Raw genomic sequence first — 10,970 nt, 5'->3', positions numbered from 1 at the left:
TGTATTTATGTAATGTTTGTTTAAACATTGTATTTTCATTATATTCATACCTCCCACTGTCCCGATTTTCACGGGACAGTCCTGTTTATTAGGACTGTCTCACACACGGCCCGCAGTGTCCTGCAGCTGGATTTGTGGGCGCAGTTGGGAGACCTCTCTCACCAGCTGGTCCGCTGTACATATGAGCACATTGTCTATTTACTGTGAGAGTGGGTAAGGGGGCGTGACCAGTAGCTCACAGAGCGCTAGCCATGCCCCTGTAGTGATGAAAACTGGTGCGTAGCTCGTGAGTGCGGCATTCCCGTGAAGCCACGTCTCCTTTTCCTGAGACCACGCACCTTTTTCAGGAGCGCATGCCTTTGGCTCACAGAAGAGCCCTTCTTTACAATGCAAAAGTCATTTTATTATTTGATAATAATCTATACACAAATAGATAATGTAGTACACATAAGACACACCATTGCAATACAATTGGTAATGGATTACTATGGATGAATTAATTAATGTGAAATTTCAGTAATACTGCATATAATATTCACCTTAATAATCCTAAACTGAATTAAAGATACCAGTGGGATTGCAAGTCTTTCCCAACAATAAGGGGACTCCATAAATTGTGTTTATCAGATTACAGGGCGTTTTACTTGCCCAGGAATAAGTAAAGTTTAGCTAACATGAAGTAGGGAGAGGATCAGCGCCGCAGATGACTGTAATTAGCGGCTACTGCTGAGCCGCTCAGTGAACGGTAATCAATGAAGAAGAGGAGACACGCTGCAGCTGCCAGCAAACAGCGGCTGCTGCCAAGACACTTAATAAGAAAAACGGACAGGGATTTGAATTCCCTGTCTGATAAAGGGATTGATGGCTGTAATTAGCGGCTACTGCTGAGCCGCTCAGTGAGCGGTAACTAATTAGGAAGAGGAGACACGCTGCAGCTGCCAGCAAACAGTGGCTGCTGCCAAGACACTTAGGGGTCTATTCAGGAAGCAGTGAAAATAGTGGAGAAGTGAGCCTGTGGAGAAGTTGCCCATGGCAGCCAATCAGCTGCTCCATACAATTGTACAGTATGCAAATAATAAATGTTACTTTAATGCTGATTGGTTGCCATGGGCAACTTCTCCACTGGCTCACTTCCCCACACTTTTCACTGCTTCATGAATATACCCCTTAATAAGAAAAACGGACAGGGATTTGAATTCCCTGTCTGATAAAGGGATTGGCTTACCTTATTCTGTTCTCCCAGGATTGGCTACAAGAAGCCATAAATATGCTTCCTGAGGCGGGCGCTCAACACTATAGCCCTGACGAAGCTTTAGTAAAGTGAAATGCGCATCGGCATCGCTGTGCGCTGTCTGTATAAACATTTATCATGTATTAAAATCCTGTGTATATTTAAGAAAATTAGCAAGGGTTACTATTTAGGATAATAGACACATGCTGGCAGTATACATATGAGATAGGATTTTCTCCAACTACTAGCCACCTGTTAAATATCATGTTTATGAGAGACATATGGAATACTATGGCTCTCTTTTCAGTAAGGAGAGCAATTTGAGGTTGTTAATAGATCAAGCTCGTTTGTAATAAGTTTTAAACTATATATCCAAGTGTTAACTGTGAATGTGTGCCTGTGATGTTTAGGGCATTGAGAAAAGGTCAGTATGGTGCCGCACAGGACCCTAAAGAATTTTTCTTTGTAATGGGCTCTTATGAAATTTGTACCTTGTAAACCAACAGTGCATATGCATGCGAAATGCCTGTATAGGTCTTTAAGTAGTTACTGTAGTTGGTGGTGCACCCAGAGTCAATAATACATGTCAATATTAGCAAAAGAAAAAGAGAGACTCTGTGTTGGGGCACGCTTGAAAAACTAAAACTTAACTTTTAATTATAACATGATAAAATTTATGGTACACAGTTCAACACACATATAGTTTATAACATTTAAAGAGAAAAAAATAATAAGTGATTCTCACTTTAAGAAGTAATAATTTTGGAGTAATAATTCTCCAAATGATATTATTATTTGTGGTGACAGTGACACCTGAGATGAAAATATTGAGAATTCTGTTTCTGCATAGGAGAAAATTCTTCCAATGCCTGTTATAGTGGTGTGTCCTGGTAACGATTAATCTGCTATTTCAAAATCACGAAATTTACGGATCAATAATAGTAATATGCCAAAGAACTCTAGATGAGTGTATGAACAGAGAGAAAATTCTATAAGAGGAAGGAAAATTAGAAATGAAAAGTGGTAATGGTCAAAGGTTGCTCCACCACCTCTACTTTTCACACGGATACAGAGATATTTATTACTGCTCCTAATATTCCCTGGAAGTCTCCCATCCAGGTACTGATCAGGCTAATCACTGCTTAGCTTCCAAGATCAGACGAGATTGGGCGTAGCCAGTGAGATATGGCAGTAATATCACATAGATTGTGAATGAGAGAATGTATGGTTATTGACATATACCAGTTAGAGTACTTCTGCTGTCCATTGATGCGTACAGTTATCCTGTTACTTTAAGCATTGCAGGGTAGTTATTTAACTGTCGTCAGGATGAGAGAGTACCGAACAAGTAAGATTCAGGAAACGTATAGGTTCAGAGCCCGTCTTCTGCTGTCATATAATTTAATACAGCGGACAGTGGATGAGAGAGGCGGGTTGTCTGTGCCTATTGAATAATGGTATGAAACTACACAGATATCTTAAGGTTTCTTGTAATAGTGCATATTCCCATTACATACTGTTAATCCTAATAGTGGTAGTCAAGGAGATTTACGCTATTAGCGATGCCCCTGAATTAATGCAGAGGAAATTCAAAGACAGTTATAAGTGATATCTCAAACCATACGTAATAGTATGAAATTTTGTCTCACTAACTGGAGTATGGGAGTGAGAGAGAAAAGAGATATCAGAATAATGTAAAATATCCTAACACTATGAGTAATAGGTAGCAGATTAGGCAAAGAAAATTAATAAACAATTAAGGACAAGACATTTTTTTGTCAAATATACGATACCAGGAGATGAGTGGGCTGAACCGTGCACTGTTCAGCACCACTAGTCACAGACGGCCGTTTCACCTGGAGGTGGCTTGTTCACTGTGTGACACAGTGAACAAGCCACCTCCAGGTGAAACGGCCGTCTGTGACTAGTGGTGCTGAACAGTGCACGGTTCAGCCCACTCATCTCCTGGTATCGTATATTTGACAAAAAAATGTCTTGTCCTTAATTGTTTATTAATTTTCTTTGCCTAATCTGCTACCTATTACTCATAGTGTTAGGATATTTTACATTATTCTGATATCTCTTTTCTCTCTCACTCCCATACTCCAGTTAGTGAGACAAAATTTCATACTATTACGTATGGTTTGAGATATCACTTATAACTGTCTTTGAATTTCCTCTGCATTAATTCAGGGGCATCGCTAATAGCGTAAATCTCCTTGACTACCACTATTAGGATTAACAGTATGTAATGGGAATATGCACTATTACAAGAAACCTTAAGATATCTGTGTAGTTTCATACCATTATTCAATAGGCACAGACAACCCGCCTCTCTCATCCACTGTCCGCTGTATTAAATTATATGACAGCAGAAGACGGGCTCTGAACCTATACGTTTCCTGAATCTTACTTGTTCGGTACTCTCTCATCCTGACGACAGTTAAATAACTACCCTGCAATGCTTAAAGTAACAGGATAACTGTACGCATCAATGGACAGCAGAAGTACTCTAACTGGTATATGTCAATAACCATACATTCTCTCATTCACAATCTATGTGATATTACTGCCATATCTCACTGGCTACGCCCAATCTCGTCTGATCTTGGAAGCTAAGCAGTGATTAGCCTGATCAGTACCTGGATGGGAGACTTCCAGGGAATATTAGGAGCAGTAATAAATATCTCTGTATCCGTGTGAAAAGTAGAGGTGGTGGAGCAACCTTTGACCATTACCACTTTTCATTTCTAATTTTCCTTCCTCTTATAGAATTTTCTCTCTGTTCATACACTCATCTAGAGTTCTTTGGCATATTACTATTATTGATCCGTAAATTTCGTGATTTTGAAATAGCAGATTAATCGTTACCAGGACACACCACTATAACAGGCATTGGAAGAATTTTCTCCTATGCAGAAACAGAATTCTCAATATTTTCATCTCAGGTGTCACTGTCACCACAAATAATAATATCATTTGGAGAATTATTACTCCAAAATTATTACTTCTTAAAGTGAGAATCACTTATTATTTTTTTCTCTTTAAATGTTATAAACTATATGTGTGTTGAACTGTGTACCATAAATTTTATCATGTTATAATTAAAAGTTAAGTTTTAGTTTTTCAAGCGTGCCCCAACACAGAGTCTCTCTTTTTCTTTTGCTAATATTGACATGTTTAGGGCATTACCAGCCAGATATTCAGGCAGAAACAGGTGCTTGAACTGTAAAGCCCAGTACCCACGGGCCTATTAAGGAGAGATGTGTGCTCAGCGAACCGCTCAGCACACATCTCTCCTGCCGCTCAGCACAGCGCGATCTGTGCTGAGCGTGCGGGGGGAGACGGGGGGGCCGCTCATTTCACCCAGCGGGGGGAAGTGAGCGACCCGCTAGATTGGCCTGCATGCAGGCCAATCTAGCAGTAGCGATGTGCGGGGCCGCGCATCGCTATCGCTGAGGGGTGCTACACACGGAGCGATCATGCTGATATTCTAAGCAATCTAGTCAGATTGCTTATAGGCCCTACACACTGGCCGATTTTTTGAAAGATATGAATGATCTCGTTCATAAATGAACGAGAACTCGTTCATATCTTTCAGTGTGGAGTCTCCAGCGATGAACGATGCGCGGTCCCGCGCTCGTTCATCGCTGGTCCCCCATCGGCTGTGCATGCAGGCCAATATGGACGATCTCGTCCATATTTGCCTGCAGTTCTATGGAGCCGCGTGACGGGGGGAGTGAAGAAACTTCACTCCCCCCGTCACTGCCCCCCCACCGCCGGGTCGCTCGTCGGCCGTATACGCCGTCGGGCAGCTTGGCGGCGGGTCGGCCAGTGTGTAGGGCCCCTTAGAATATCGCTCCGTGAGTACCCCCCTTTACATTGATGTATGAGAGATTCAAACCAGCAATATATACCTCTGAAAAATACAGCATGCTCAATTTATTGTGAGCACACATCACAGGCAGGATAATAAACTGTGGTTGTGTGAGGATTGGATTATTAACCCGTGAATTATATGTGTCTGGCTTAGCTGTGTAATCAAGAGAGCATTGTCTGTAGTAGTACCAACACATATATTTAAATCCTGTGTCTCTTTCATATATAATCCAATAAAAAGGTGATAAGGCAAGCTTAGTTTTAAGCCATTACTGTATAAATCTACAGCCTCATCAAGTATATTGCTGAAATAGCAGTATACCAATTAAGGGGTATTGGTCAGTGAACATACATTCTAGTAGGGGCAACCCATAACACCCAGTGTCTAAAAACAATTTGTCAGCATGTGATTATATACCAGCACTATTCAAGGCAATAAGAGCCTTACATTTATAAATAATTAGACAGTTAAACTGTCATCCGGATATATGCAGTGTTGTTCTTAACATTCTTATTACACTACTACATCCGACCCTCCAACATGACCCGTCCCACTAGGTACAAAATGCTCTGTTTCTGGATTTCCCTCTTAATGTATGATTTCCATCACCTGTGTTGAACTAGCTAAATGATAAGAAAGCTGTTTCTTCACAGGTGATGGCAATAATAAATTAAGAGGGAAGGCCAGAAACAGAGCATTTTGTACCTAGTGGGGCGGGTCATGTTGGAGGGTATGCTACGTAGCAACAAATGTTGCATTGTGATTTACTGAATCAAGAATTTACTAGGAATGTTACAACACTGCAACATTTGTAACCCTTTATAAACATCACTGGCAAAAACAGTCAGTGGTTGTTCTAAATAATGACCCAATAATTCTTTGAATCACAGGTATTTGTTAATTCACAAAATAAAGACAGCATACTAGCATTTTCTTTTAAAAATACATCTTTATTCACGCAAATTTAATTTTTCTTCTTACACGTTATTCTGTCCCTATTGATTTTATATTTCACTCTACATGACCCCTTTATAATAAGGGGACATATAATACATCATATGTGGTAATAATAAAGGTATCTATATCACATGTGGGTATTTGGGATCTTTTTCTTATTTTATATTATTACTAATAAAGTATCAGAATTAGTTATATTTTTTATTAAAAAATAATGAATTTTTCTTGTGGAAGGGAATGAGTGCTGCTACTAAAAGTTGATTCACTTTTTCTTCTTTAAACCCATATATGTACATTTAAATCAACAAGCAGCACCACTCTAATACACTTGTGTTGAAATATTTATCTGGTCAACACAAATTGTTATGCCACTAATATTCCCTATATAATATCATTCATCTATAATCTGGTGCAGGAGTTTCTCTAACTCGAAACACACTGTACACTAACATGTAATATGTAACAAATACTGTATTTATGTAATGTTTGTTTAAACATTGTATTTTCACTATATTCATACCTCCCACTGTCCCGATTTTCGCAGGACAGTCCTGTTTTTTGGGACTGTCCCACACACGGCCCGCAGTGTCCTGCAGCTGGATTTGTGGGCGCAGTTGGGAGACCTCTCTCACCTGCTGGTCCGCTGTGCACATGAGCACATTGTCTATTTACTGTGAGAGTGGGTCAGGGGGCATGACCAGCAGCTCACAGAGCGTTAGTCATTATCCTGTAGTGATGAAATCAGGTGCGTAGCTCGTGAGAGCGGCATTCCTGCGAAGCCACGTCTCCTTTTCCTGAGACCACGCACCTTTTTCAGGGGCGCATGCCTTTGGCTTGCAGAAGAGCCCTTCTTTACATGGACACAACGTTGGGGAGGTACAGTATGCTATATTTAGGAATGGTCAAGTTGTGACAAAGCTCAATTGTGATCGCTGCCTCTATTCCTAGCATTCTGTATGACAATAGAGCGCTTACAATGCATTGTAGCATGTTCATTTCTAGCTGTGAGAGAGGCAGCTGTAAGTAAACGAGATTAAAACTAAAGTAATTGAAATTATTTATTGATGTCCATGTCTGTCTTGCTTCATTCTACAGTATCCACATTTGGGCACAGAATTTTTCATGGCTCAACAGAGGAACCATACCACAATCCCAGACTCATTTATTCATTCAATCATTCATTCATTCTGAGTTGGACACAGGCATGGTAGAAAAATGCTATCAGTGAAAAGTCACATACAGTACAGTATCTACATTGTTCACTTTCAGTGACACCAGAAGTGATCTACAGTAAGAACTCATCCAGATTAAATGGCTGGATATCATCCAATTTCGCCACTTAATTTATTCTGTGGAACTACAGTATTATTTTGTGCATGAGCACTTTCAGTTTTGGATGTCTCTTCTGGTGGTTGTTGTAATTATAATAATAATAATAATTATTATTATTATTATTATTATTATAAATATCCTAAATGTACAATAAGGTGTCACTGATAAATAGAGTGTCTACAGGTGCTTTTATAAAATACTCTTCTGCAGGACACGAAATACTGTATTGGTGTAAGAAAAAATAAAAATGCTCCTGCACCTTCTGAAACCTCTCACCAATCTCCTTCTATCTAGCTGTAGTCATGGTCTGTCACATCCAGAACAGACACATCAAAGCAAAGCCATAACTATATATATATATATATATACATACATACTGTGGCGGTTTTTATCTATTGGCTGCAGCCACCCAATTAAAATCTGCCACCCAGCTCAGTGACAGTAAAGCCAGACGAAGTCCGTGCGACTGCACTGCCTTTACTGTGACTGACAGGGACTTCCTATTGGAAGACCTACCTGCCAGTCACAGACACAAAGGGCAGTCCCATTGGGAGGTGTTTCCTCCCACTAGGACTGCCAGACCAGGCTGCGAGTAGCAGAGTGATGGCTTCCTGTAGCCGATGCAGTCCACAGAAGCTGGGGTTTTGCCCATGTGCAGTACCAATGCTGCTACTGTGCATGCGCTGGGTACTAGCATCTGTAAACTACATAGTACAGATGCTGGGACCCAGGCGGCGGCAGGGACCAGGCAGTGGAGATCTGGCAGCATGGCCAGCGGCAGTCATCCTCCTCCACCCAGGTAGGTGCCACCGCTATACATATAGTAACAAGTAACAGCGGAGACTCAGCACTCCACATAACAATAGCAAGACACAGCTCACCGAGTGCCATCAGAAGCAGACTCCTAACTGCTAACATATAATACGTTATGGAGCGGCACTCAATTCAAATATGAAATGAACAGACTATAAAACATCTTTGCAGAAACATTTCGGTTACATATACTGTAAATACACAGTATATATGCGAAAGCCCTCACTCACTCACTCATCACTAATTCTCTTACTTCCAATAGGTTAGGAAGCTGAAACTTAACATAGGTATTATTCAGGTGTGAAATAGGAAAACTACGTAATTAGAATTTTAATAAACCTCCCCTAAGGGAAAGAAATGGGGGCTGACATAATGACATCATTACCGATAGGTGGCTTGCGTTGTGTGAACGATAACGCCCAAATGGACAATCGGATAAAAATTTGGATTGCACCTCCAATGTGTAGAATTTAATAAACTACAAAAATGGTCCTGTCACTTTTTACTGTATCTGCTACGTGAGCTCCTCGGGTAACACCAAAACAATGGATTAATATTTATTTACATTAAACGTCTCAAACTTACAGCTCTATATATTTAACACATTTTTAACACTCATTTATATTTATAACTGTGAAAATCAGAAACTCCCATGCAAAGAATGGGTAAACAGCTAGGCACAATATATATATAAAAAAGAGTACCCCAAAAAGATATCACCTTCTGTGATTGATCCTTCAATCTACATTGTTTGAGTATCTTGTATTCAATTCCTGGGAGTACCTCTAACAAATCTTATTTATTTACATTGATATACTGTAAGTTATGGTTTAAACTATCAATACATGCTGATTTGTCCTGTGTGGGATAATATTTCTGGATTTTACATGCTCTGAATGTCAACATTATGCATGTCGGGATGCAGTTAAAATACTGGCTTTCTGGATCTTGGTGTTCAGGACACCGACGCTGGAATCCTGACAACCGGTGAAATACTGCCGGATAGAATCCGCAGGGTATTCCCACTCAGTTGGTGGGTCCATGCCACCAACCAACTGGGAAAATAACCTGTGGCCAGCGAAGCCACTGGGCCTAAAGCATGGCGAGTGCAGCGAGCCCGTGAGGGGACTTGATGCCTTGCTGCCAGGATTCCAACAGATGCGATGCCGCTGTTGGTATACTGAAAATAGTCATCCCATCTATAGGTAAAACATACCAATTCCTGCATGTCAACAGTACTAATTTACCGTAACCATGGGGTTTCCCTAATGCTCAAATGTTAATAATACAAAACTGCAATTGTGGCTGCGCTCAATGAGATTATAGTGCAAAAGCAGTATGCAGCTAGTAGGAAGGAGGGTTCCTCTTGTCCCTCAGTCTGGATTTAAAAATATATAGTTATCCCTGTGCAAAACCTCTAGCAGCATCAATAATAGCATATACTGTATTTAATTATACAATATTAAATTTATTTAGAAAAATATTACAATATTACAATACAAGATACAATATTGTTATACTTGCCCAGCAGTCTTCTAGCCTCCTGCAATACTAGGCTTCACCTACAGCAGCAGCCTTTTCCGGGTGAATTAGTTCCACCTAGTATTCAGGTGCCCTCAGGTCTTACAGAAGGACAAGGTGACTATAGGAGGCTGGGCAAGGGCAAAAATATAAATTAGAGAGAAGCTCACTGGATGAGAAGTAGGACAAATAATACTGGATCAAGTTGCAGTATGCACAAACTGAGCGGTGTGGTATGGAGGGTCGACAAGAGTTAGGTCAACAGTGTCTAGGTCTACCACTATTGGTCGACAGTAAGTAGGTCAACATGGGTTCTAGATCGCCAGGGTCTCTAGGTCAACATGTACTAGGTTGACATGACATAACATTGACATGAGTCTTTTCACTTTTTTATGTTGTTTTCTTCGTAAAGTGACCGGGAACCCCAATTACTGCACCTTGTCCCCTCACATGGCTCACTTCACTTGCCATGCTTCGGGCAAGGTGCCTCACTCCACTACCGCTGTGCTTGGCACACGTTACCGTTACCAATTGTAGTCCATGTGGATGGCAAAGCATGAAACGTTCAAAAAAATGAAAAAAAATATTTGAAACTCATGTCGACCTTTTGTCTTGTCGACCTAGAGACCCTGTCAACCTAGAAACCATGCCGACCTACTTACTGTTGACCAATAGTGGTCGACCTAAGTCTTGTTAACCTGGAGACCGGATACCCAAACTGAGGTAAGCATTTGAATGTTTGCGCATGCAACAATGCACAAGGTGGTATAAACAACTAAATATAAACTGTATATGAATGCAACAATGCACAGGATGATATAAGCAACTAAATATCAATAGATAATAAATGCAACAATGTGCAGGATGATATAACAATGGATAATAACTGCAACAATGCACAGTGTGATATAAATAATCAAATACAAGAGGTAACTCAGACTCTGAAAATAACTAATGCAAAATCCCAGGACTTAGCTTAAACTGTCTGATGTGGATTCTAAAGAAACACGGAAACTGGAACTAGAACAGAGCCCCACAAGGGGAGCAGAGATCCAGGGACACTGAGACTGAGACCGGCTTCAGAACACGATTTCACTGTATACAGCGATAGCAAGCTTGGCAACTGGAGCAGACAGCACTAATTGCACAGACACAATTCACAACCACAGGACGAGGACCGGGTCCAGGTACAAACAGGAACTTGAACCTATAACCGGCGTCAGGTAAAGGGCAAGC

General features: G+C 40.6%; 2 pseudogenes; one reads left to right on the top strand and one right to left on the bottom strand.

Annotated features, from left to right (window-relative positions):
• Positions 1 to 2,309: 2,309 nt before the first annotated feature.
• Positions 2,310 to 2,428, bottom strand: LOC134950315 (5S ribosomal RNA; annotated as a pseudogene).
• A 1,367-nt stretch (positions 2,429 to 3,795) lies between these two features.
• Positions 3,796 to 3,914, top strand: LOC134950303 (5S ribosomal RNA; annotated as a pseudogene).
• Positions 3,915 to 10,970: the final 7,056 nt, after the last annotated feature.

This window comes from Pseudophryne corroboree, chromosome 8 (genome assembly GCF_028390025.1).
Source record: "Pseudophryne corroboree isolate aPseCor3 chromosome 8, aPseCor3.hap2, whole genome shotgun sequence".
Taxonomy (NCBI): Eukaryota; Metazoa; Chordata; class Amphibia; order Anura; family Myobatrachidae; genus Pseudophryne; species Pseudophryne corroboree.
Note: the sequence above shows the minus strand (reverse complement) of the source record. Positions and strands in the feature narration are given on the sequence as shown.